Genomic DNA, 10,929 nt, shown 5'->3' with positions numbered 1-10,929 from the left:
ATGTTATTGCTGGGTCAAATGGTATTTCTGGTTCTAGATACCTGAGGAATCACCACACTGTCTTCCAAAGTGGTTGAACTAATTTACAGTCCCACCAACAGTGTGAGAGTGTTCCTATTTCTCCACATCCTCTCCATCATCTGTTGTTTCCTGACTTTTTAATGATCGCCATTCTAACTGGTGTGAGATGGTATCTCCATGTGGTTTTGAGTTGCATTTCTCTAATGATCAGTGATGATGAGCTTTTTTTCATATGTTTTTTGGCTGCATAAATGTCTTCTTTTGAGAAACATCTGTTCATATCCTTCACCAACAAAAACACAATTTAAAAAAAAATACTAAAATGTACTCAAATGAAAACATGTTTGTTTATATGAAAAGCTCAATGTGAATATTTAGTTTACTAATAATTGCCCCAAACTGGAAATAAGCCAAAGTCAACTGGTGAATAAATATAAATTTTACTCAGCAATGAAAGTAGGATAAAATACATAACATCAATAAAGAGGAATGGATTATTGTTACATGCTACAACATGGATGAATCCTAAAAGCGTTATGCTAGTGAAGAAAGCCAGATTCAAAGGGCTATCCACTGTATTATTCTAATTATAGGATATTATGAAAAAAAATTATAAGAATAGAAAGATGAATAGTTGCCAGGGACCACAGGGAAGGACGATGGCTGCAAAGCACAACACAGGAAGTTTTGGGGGAGTGGAACTGTTTGGTATCTTGATTCTGGCCATGGTTACACAACACTAGGCATTTGTCAAAACTCATAGAATTCTAAATGGAAAAGAATAAATTTGCATGTAAATTTTAAAAAGAAAAACCCAAAGCTAAAAAGATAGTAAAGTCAACAATCGGTGAGAATACAACATATAAAACAGATGCTATACATCTCTTTATATGTAAGTATTTTTCCTCTTTTATTTTAATTCTAATACTCTTTTCATTTTGTTATAAAATAAATGCATAGGTCATACAAAACAAACACATGATCTAATAAATTATTATAAGAATAAATATCCTTGTAAACAAAATGCAGATCAAGACATAGAGCTTTCTAGTCACCCAAGAAACCCCTCATGTGCCCTGTCCAATAACAATAGATACTGATACATAACACAACATGGATGAATCTCAAAAGCAACATTGATAACCCCCAACATCAGTAACCACTATCCTGGTTTTCATAGTAATACTTCCTTGTCTGTTTTTTAATTACCCAGATATGCATCCCTACATTTTAGCAAGGCAGGTGGCTGCCTACTTAGAGACATTCGCAGGCCTTAGCTGGAGCTGGACAGACGTAGCCATGTGACCTAGTTTGGGTCAGTAGAATGTTAGCAGAAATGATGTGTCTACTTGTGTGTAACATCTTGCTTTCCATTGCCTCTGTTGCTTCCCACATACCAGAATCCCTAGCTACTGTAACTTAGACTTGCTAATTTTTGAAGCTTACTTCTTTTAAACTCATAATCCACAGATTTCCCCTCTGTCCCTTTCTTTTCCTGACAGTTTATCTGTTGAGGAACCCAGGCCCTTTGACATGTAGCTTCTCAGTCTGGATTTTGCGATTGCACGCTCACAGTGGGGCTTAACCTGTTCCTCTATCCTCTGGTATTTCCCTTCCCTGGCAGCTGGGTTTAGAGGATTGAGCCAACTCAGGTTCAAACCCCTTGATAGGCCACAGGCGGTACTTTATTCTCTCATGAGTAATCCTTCTAATTGAGAATGCAAATTATTCAAAATTCACAAATTAAATAAGTATAACAAATTTAAGAACTTAAACTTTTGAAGCAAGGGTCTCCAACCCCCAGGCCATGGACTCTTCTCCTGTCAGATCAGCGGCAGCATTAGATTCTCATTGGAGTGTGACCCCTATTGTGAACTGTGCCTGATTACCTGAGTCTGAGGTGAAATAGTTGCATCCTGAAACCATCCCTCTGCACTCCCCATCCATGGAAAAATTGTCTTCCATGAAACTGGTCCCTGGTGCCAAAAAGGTTGGGGACTGCTGTTTTGAAGGATGTGTTTTATAAATTCCTAACATTTGTTTTCCTGAAATTTTAAAACTTAATATTGTCCTAAAACTTTTGGAACACTATATTTATAAAATGAAGATAAAGTACCCCTGGATTCATATTGATACTTTGGATTCAAATTCAGCACTCTTGGGTTTGTATTCTCCTCATTTTGGTACTCTGTATCTCCTTTGGTTTATATTCAAATTTCAGATTCCCAAGGAAAAAACAGAATTGCAATATCAATGTTTAGGTATTCTTAACTATAACATTAAATACATATAATAAAAAGTATAGCAGATACACAATTTTGTGTAATCTCTTTTGATTTAGAGATACAACTAATGAAATTGGTATTGTATGGGTAAACTGTTTTAAGACTGTATATATGGAAATAAATTATTGTATGCCCCAATATCTTTGATTCAGCCTTGATTAAAATTATTCTTAACATAGAGTGCAAATTGGTGGGGTTTTGTTTTTTTTTTTTTTTGGAGACAGTCTCACTCTGTTGCCCAGGCTAAAGTGCAATAGCACAATCTCTGCTCACTGCAACCTCTGCCTCCCAGGTTCAAGTGATTCTCCTGCCTCAGCTTCCTTAGTAGCTGGGACTACAGATACATGTCACCACACCTGGCTAATGTTTTGTGTTTTTAGTAGAGATGGGATTTCACCGTGTTAGCCAGTATGGTCTTGATCTCCTGACGCCATGATCCACTCGCCTCAGCCTCCCAAAGTGCTGGGATTACAGGTGTGAGCCACTGCGCCAGCTGCAAATTGTTTTTAAACAGGAACTTGTAGGAAAACTCCAGGAAGCTGTTGATACAAGTGTCTTTGTGAGTTGAAAGCACTGAAAATGCTGGTTAACATTTAGCCTTTGTTTAGATGGGCAAGGCAGATGGTGAGTAAATATTTACAATATGATTTGCCATAAAATGTAACTTAAATCTATAATTACTCTGTTTTTTATCATAAGTTGCAGCTTCAGCTTGAAACCAGACACAGGTGCAAATGCTCACTACTTACAGAGTCCAGTTAACAAGAGTGATCTCTGGTAGAAAGAAAGTGACTATTAATGGAAACTAGGAAAGGGGAAGTGACCGGATTCCTGTTCAAAGCTTTGATTTTGGGGTGGGGGGAGGCAGAGATTTAAAAGGGGAAAACTTGATAAGGAAGACATGCAAGAACTGGGCTGAGTATAATTATCTGTGTGTCTGGTTCAGGTGGCTATTTGGGTCCCAGTCCACCTGGATCATGGGCTGGAGACATCTCAGCAACGGCCGAGTTGTTGATTACCCAGCTTGAAGTAGTCTCTGGAATTTTGCCACTGGGTCTCCAGCCTTGGCCTGGGGTGTGTCTCAAGATTACCCCCGGAACTTCTAAGAAGGTACATAATTAGATACCAATACACAGTTAAATAAATGTGAAGGGAGTGTCTATGGCGGGAAGGAGAGGGACGTGGAGTCTACTTTAAGACTAGGGAAAAAGGCTTCTGCAGTTTGCTTCACGGTTCTGTCTTGAAACGCAAGAGAAAGGCAAAAAAGATTTTAAAAAATTGTTTGAAGCTAAGCTACTCAGTTAGAATTCCCCACTGTCAGATTTCATTCCATTTCTATGAAAAGCGGCTAATTCCTGCTGAGATGGGTATAGTTAGGGAGTATTGGAATGGAATGTGCTGACCAGGAGCTGAAAATATTCTTGATTCCCTGGACTCATAGTAGGGATTTGTTGGAGCATTATGGTGTGAGGACATAGGAGTTTTTGGGAAAGCTTGTCCTGCATTCCCGTATAAAGTGTACAGCAGCAATAAAATCCATAGCAATCAAAGACAGCAGTGAGCAGAAGGTCAATTATATTGTATAGGAGAGTCTTCCATGTGTTAGGAAGTTAACTAAACCATGCTGTCACAGGGTCTTGAGAGAGAGCATCTATAGTATATATAATATCCAATAGAAATATGGGTATTTAAGGCCTGGATAGTTTGGGTTATATTGTGAGAAGATTCTGGTGTATATCTATATATCTATCTATATTACACAGCCTTAGTTAGTGCCCAAGTGTTGCCCTGGGCCACAGTTAGGATATCTGAAGCCATGTGATTTAAAGACATTGTGGAATTAGTTACAACACTAGTTTGCCTATGTGTCTTGTAGGGCTGAGGATATGCTTGCAGAGTTATACAGGAAATATATACAGCATTTTGTCTTAGTTATAGTGCATGGTCCCCACTACCAATTGAGCCCAGATTTCTTGTGGGCATATGATGACAGGTTGGCTAAATATACATACTTAACGGGTTGTAGAAGGAGCTACAAATATTTACAAAGATGGTCCTGGCACATGTGTATTAAACAAATAAATATGTATGAGCCATGTTTATTTTGAGGTGGAGAATTCACATTTAAATATATTACATTTAGGCCTTATATGCCAAAAGGTCTTTATAGGACATAAAGGCATGTAAGTGTGTGGTTTCTGTAAACTAGCCCATGGTCTGTAGTCTTTTATCAGGAAAAGTTACTGGCATTAGTCTCGCATCTAATTACAGCTGTAGTTATGGCTGGTGGAACAGAGGCCAGGAGTCAGTCAGCTTATCTTCAGGCCAAGGATTGTTTGGCTGCTAGAGAAAAATTAAAATCTTGAGGCATCTAAGACATATTTTACTCTTTAAGTGTAGGAGTAAGTGACTTAACCCTTGCCTGGTGTTGTCCTACGTCCTGTTTAAAATGGGTTATTTATCTTTTCAGGTTCTGTTTGATCAGTCTTATGAACTCTGTTTTAATGCTAATGCCAATCAGTTGTACCTAAAATCCAAGAATTTGGGCAAGGTATGGTGCGGTGTGTCCGACTCTCCCCGCTTCCCACACCCTGCTTCACATCATGGCCTGAACTAATTCTCCAGGTTTTTGTGGGAATTGCTGGCTCCAAGTTATTTTTCTGACAAAATTGGAACCTTTTCCTATGGCTAAAATTTGTTTGCCCTGATAGGTAATCCAAGGAAAGCTGTGAACCAAAATTCAGTGTAAAGCAGTCTCTACGGCAGTTTTTTTCCTTCAGTTTCAAATGAGTTTTCAATGTTTATATTCTAGTTAGACCCTAAATAATGAGTTTTTTAAAAATATGTATTTTATTGTGTTTTAGGTTTGGGGGTACATGTGAAGAACATGCATATTGTTGCATAGGTACATACATACATAGGCAATGTGGTTTGTGGCCTTCCTCCCCGTCACCTATATCTGGCATTTCTCCCCATGTTATCCCTCCCCAACTCCCCACCCCACAGACCCCAGTGTGTGATGCTCCCCTCTCTGTGTCCATATGTTCTCATTGTTCTACACCTGCCTATGAGTGAGAACATACGGTGTTTGATTTTCTGTTCCTGTGTCAGTTTGCTGAGAATGATGGTTTCCAGGTTCATCCATGTCCCTACAAAAGACACAAACTCATCATTTTTTATGGCTGCATAGTATTCCATGGTGTATATATGCCACATTTTCTGTCCAGTCTATCATCGATGGGCATTTGGATTGGTTCCAGGTCTTTGCTATTGTAAATAGTGCTGCAATGAACATTCGTGTGCATATGTCCTTATGATAGAACGATTTATAGTCCTTTGGGTATATACCCAGTAATGGGATTGCCAGATCAAATGGAATTGCTATTTCTAGATCCTTGAGGAATTGCCACACTATTGTCCACAGAGGTTGAACTAATTTATACTCCCACCAACAGTGTAAAAGTGTTCCTATTTTTCCACATCCTCTCAAGCATCTGTTGTCTCCAGATTTTTTAATGATCACCATTCTAACTGGCATGAGATGGTATCTCAATGTCGTTTTGATTTGGATTTCTCTAATGACCAGTAATGATGAGCATTTTTTCATGTTTGTTGGCCTCATATATGTTTTCTTTTGTAAAGTCTGTTCATATCCTTTGCCCGCTTTTGAATGGGCTTATTTTTTTTTCTTGTAAATCTGTCTTAGTTCTTTGTAGCTTCTGGATATTAGCCCTTTGTCAGATGGGTAGATTGCAAAAATTTTTTCCCATTCTGTTGGTTGCCGATTCACTCTAATGATTGTTTCTTTTGCTGTGCAGAAGTTGTGGAGTTTAATTAGGTTTCATTTGTCTGTTTTGGATTTTGTTGCCAATGCTTTTGATGTTTTAGTCATGAAGTCCTTGCCTATGCCTATGTCCTGAATGGTTTTGCATAGGTTTTCTTCTAGGGTTTTTATGGTGCTAGGTCTTACGTTTAAGTCTTTAATTTTAGTGTAAGGTGTCAGGAAGGGGTCCAGTTTCTGCTTTCTGCACATGGCTAGTCAGTATTAAGTCAGCACCAGCATCTTAGTAACAGCAGATTTAAAGCAGGCAGAAAAGAAGAGAAGAAGATAGAGACCGTTTGAAGACTCTACTTAACTCTGTAGAGCAAGTTAACCATTTGAGCTCTGCATTTTTCTTGTCATAATTTGGCCATCAGTTTAAAATGTGCATAAAATGGGCCATAATATTTAACCACTTGGAATCCCAAAGAGGATAACAAAATCAGGGGCCAGAATGTTGGAAACTGCTTTTCCTCTGCCATGCTGGACCCCTGGATTGAGTAGGAAAAGACAAAAAGGAAAGACAGGAATAGAGAGGAGAAAGGTCAGATTTTATAGAAGGAAAGGGGAAAGAGACAGGAAAGAAGGGAGGCTTAGGAGCCTCCCAACCACTGCACAGTGAGCGGTCACGAAGAGCCTCAGCACCCCAGATCTACAAGGTGGGGGACAAATCCCACCCACCTCTGCAAGTCACCAGTCAAGGTGGAGTGTTTCCAACCAGGGGGAGCTAAAGATGCTTTTGGCTGAGAGGAATAAGGCTGTAGGTGGCTTCTGAGGTAATAAGGAGGATGATGTTGGTAGAAAGGGAGAGAGAGGGGAGGGGTGGGGCAGTGGGGGTATGAGATCAGGGCCCACATACAAAGGCCACACATTCACACATCTCCAAACAAATCACCAGTTAAGAGACTGAATACAGTTCAAAATCCCTTGCCAGCCTCCCAGGCTAATAAGTCTGAACTGAGCAAAGCCCTAAGGGTGCCACAAATACAAATGAATGAAAATGCATAAAGGGATCAAATGCTGTCACCAGCAGCCAAGTCTAAATAGAGCAGAGCCCTAGAGACACCCTGAAGGAGGCAGAGAGTGGTCAGGTGCACTCCAACGGACTCACCCAGTGCCAAGGTTCCAAGGTTCCCAAATTCCAAAATGTGTTGACTTCTCTAAAGGTTACTCTCTTTGCACCAGCAAAGCATTGAAGGCAGCAGGCACCACAGCAGGAAGAGAAAGAAGATCCTCAAGTCAAAAGCATCTCAGCAGCTGCAGGGGAACTCCCTAATGTTCCATCCAAGGGGACACAGTAACCGCTTGTAGTGGCTGTAGTCACAGGTGGCCCTGTGCCCTGCTCAACAGAAACTAGACCGGCAGGCTCAGGCCATGGGAGCCCACAGTGCTTCCTGTAATGGCTACCAAAATTGTAACTGAATGCATGGATGCTCACTGCTTGCAGAGTCCCATTAACTCTTGAGTTGGCAGAAAGAAAGTGACTTTATTAACTGAAACTAGTAAAGTGGAATTGGCCAGATTCCCATCCAAAGAAATCACTTCAATTTTGTGGCAGGGGTTTAAAAAGGAAAAACTTGATAAGGAAGGCGTGCAAGAATTAGGCTGAGTACAGTGTCAGAGTGTCATGTTCAAGTCGCCATCTTGGGTCCCAGTCCACCTGGCTTGTGGGCTGCCGTCATCTCAACAATGGCTGAGCTGTTAATTAGCTGCCTCGAAGTAGTTTCTGCAATTTTGCAGATGGGTCTCCAGGCTTGGCCTGTGTGTCTCAAGATTAGCTCCTGCAAGTTCTAAGAAGGCACATAATTAGATACCAATACACAGTTAGATAAATGTGAAGTGAAGTTGGTGGGAAAGGGAAGAACGTGGCGTCTAAGGTTAAGAGAAAAGACTTCTGCAGTTTGCTTCAAGGTTATATCTTGAAACCCCAAGAGAAAGGCAAAAAACTGTTTTAAAATGCATTTTGAAGCTAAGTGGCCCAGTTATAATCTAAGTCTATTTACTAAGGAGGGCCAAGAGCTTTCCTTCAATGTTGAAAGTCCGTATCCATAGTTTGAAGGACTGTTGAGAAATAAATATAGCTCTTGTGTTGGGATGTATGCTGTAGAAAACAGGGTTTATGCACTCAACGTTCTCAACTATGTTTCCCATATTAGGTTGTTGTCGGTCACCAACCTGTTATGACTAACCAGCTGATGGACTTCGCTGACCTTGTAAACAAAAGTAAAAGACTGTAACATACAAATTTTCAATTAAAACAAATTCTGCTTTCTGTGATATGCATCACATATCATTATGAGAGATTAGGGCCCACATACGAAGGCCTTCACACACCTCCAAACAAATCACCAGTTAAGAGACTGAGTACAGTTCAAAATCCCTTGCTGGCCTCCCAGGCTAATAAGTCTGACCTGAGCAAAGCCCTAAGGGTGCCACAAATACAAATAAATATAAATGCATAAAGGGCTCAAATGGTGTCACCAGTGGCCAAGTCTAAATAGAGCAGAGCCCCAGTGACACCCCAAAGGAGGCAGATGGTAGTTGGGTACACTCCAGCACACTCACCCAGTTCCAAAGTTCCAAGGTTCCCAAACTCCAAAATGTGTTGACTTCTCGAAAGGTTACTCTCTCTGCACCAGCAAAGCACTGAAGTCAGCAGGCACTGCAGCTGGAGATCTCTGTAACTTTCAGATAACAGATGCTTCTGCTATACATTAAATTTGATGTTGGATATCTAAGTTTGGCTATAAAAAGATAAGTTCAATTATTTTATTTGCTAGTTTGCTATACAGATCTATCTTGAGTTGCCTGGTTTAGCTTCCATTTTATATATTTTTACACTACTTTCTTTTTAAAAATACAGAATTGGTGGGTCAAAGAAATTGCCTTACAGATCTATAATGGTATTTACTACTCTCTGAAAATATGTGTAGCTCTAATAATAATAAAATGCAAGGAGAATATAGTGGAAAAGCTTAAAAAGGAAATAAGTTGGTGACCAATGAAATAATAGACTGAACAAAACTGTTAAAATGAGAACGTTTCAATGGTAAAAATGTTTAAACCAGTAAGATAAAAGTGAAAGTTGTCACAGGTATGAAATTCACTCTTTCTTCACTCTTTCAGTTTACATGTGCACAAAGGTGGGGGGGCTCATTATAGCATTAAAACTGGACTCCGTTTAGTCTTTGCTAATGGTAGGAAACTTAAAGTTGCTAATTTGATAAAATGCAGTATCTTTAGGTTTAAAAATACTTTTATCTCATTACTCTGTGCATTTGGCAATTTTCCTACTTCCTCTTTTCCTTTCCTTCTCCTTGGAGGAGGCCTGAGTTTCCTGGGAAGTGTTCTGACACCAGGGAGGAAGGCCTGTGCAAGGGCTGGGGGCTGGCCTCTGCCCCTGCACCTCCTCTCTTGAGCTTGACCATGCACTGTGTCCACCATGTCCCTTGCTGACATCTTCAGCTCCACCACAGCTTATAGTCAGCCAGTTCACCAGCTTTGCTCCCCCTTTGTCCTAATCCTAGACCCTTTACATTTGCAGCCTTTCCTGTGTCCTTTGTCAGAGCAAAGGACAATTCCAGAAGCTCTCCTGTGCCACCTGGCCAGTGTGGGCCTCTGTGGAGCTACTGTCCGGTCCACTTGCATGGGCAACACACTCAGCAGTGCTGGGGTATTGCTGAGTCAGACTAGACTTGGAGCTTCTGTGGGGCCTTTTCTTCATTTCCTCAAGGCCACAGCTGGGAAGGGAGGCACAAAGCTCCTGTGTTCTGGAGGCCCCCCAAATTCATCAGAAAGATCCGTCAACCCCACAACTTTGGGCTAAGCCTAAAGAGGAAGTGTCTGAGTGCGGGACTCTTCTCATAAACTCAGCCTCTCAGCTCACATCCTTTTTACATCTCCTTTTCTAGCCATTGTTGAATTCTCATCTTTTTTGAGGGGAGGGGAAACAGCTTTGATATTATCATGCATCTCTCCCTGGAGTGACATAAATGGCATTCTCTGGGGCCTCTGGGCTCTCAAAATTAAAACACAAACAAGGCACTTCCGGTTCTTGACAAGTAGGAGAGTAGCATGGGCTGCTGGCTTCTTCCTCCAAACCTATTCCTGGAGGACCCAGAGAAAGGTAGAAGTATATGGAGCTGTAAATACGTAAAGAAATAAAGGGCACTTTGGGAGGCCGAGGCAGACAGATCATTTGAGGTCAGGAGTTTGAGACCAGCATAACCAACATGGTGAAACCCCATCTCTAATAAAAATACAAAAATCAGCCAGGTGTGGGAGTACACAGCTGTAGTCCTAGTTACTGTGAAGGCTAAGGCAGAAGAATCTTGAAACCAGGAGACAGAGGTTGCAGTGAGCCGAGATCTCGCCACTGCATTCTGTGCATTCCAGCCTGGGCCACAGAGCGAGACTCTGTCTCAAAAAAAGGAGAAAAGAAAATAAACAACAGAAAGGGAAAGTTTGAGCAAGACTCTGTAGCTGAAAGAGGAATATAGAGCCTGGTATGTAAGGGGCCAGGACTGACAGCCTGATCAGAAACAGATACCCATGGAATATAAAAAGGTCAATTTTTGCCAAACTAATTAATAGCATTAATGTGGTAAACCTTGAATTAATAAATGTTGAGACAATAAAAGATTTTCTGTGGAATTTAACGATCTGACTCTAAAACTCACGTGGAAGATCAAAGGGCCAAAAAAGAGCCAGGAGTAATGCTGAAGATGAAAAAGCAGGGAGACATGCCATATTAGATAAGAAAACTGATAGTCAAGTTAAGTAATTAAACAGTGTGGTGTAAGT

The sequence above is a fragment of the Callithrix jacchus genome, chromosome 8 (assembly GCF_049354715.1).
Source record: "Callithrix jacchus isolate 240 chromosome 8, calJac240_pri, whole genome shotgun sequence".
Taxonomy (NCBI): Eukaryota; Metazoa; Chordata; class Mammalia; order Primates; family Cebidae; genus Callithrix; species Callithrix jacchus.
The sequence above is the reverse complement of the archived record's forward strand: the minus strand, read 5'-3'. Positions refer to the sequence as shown.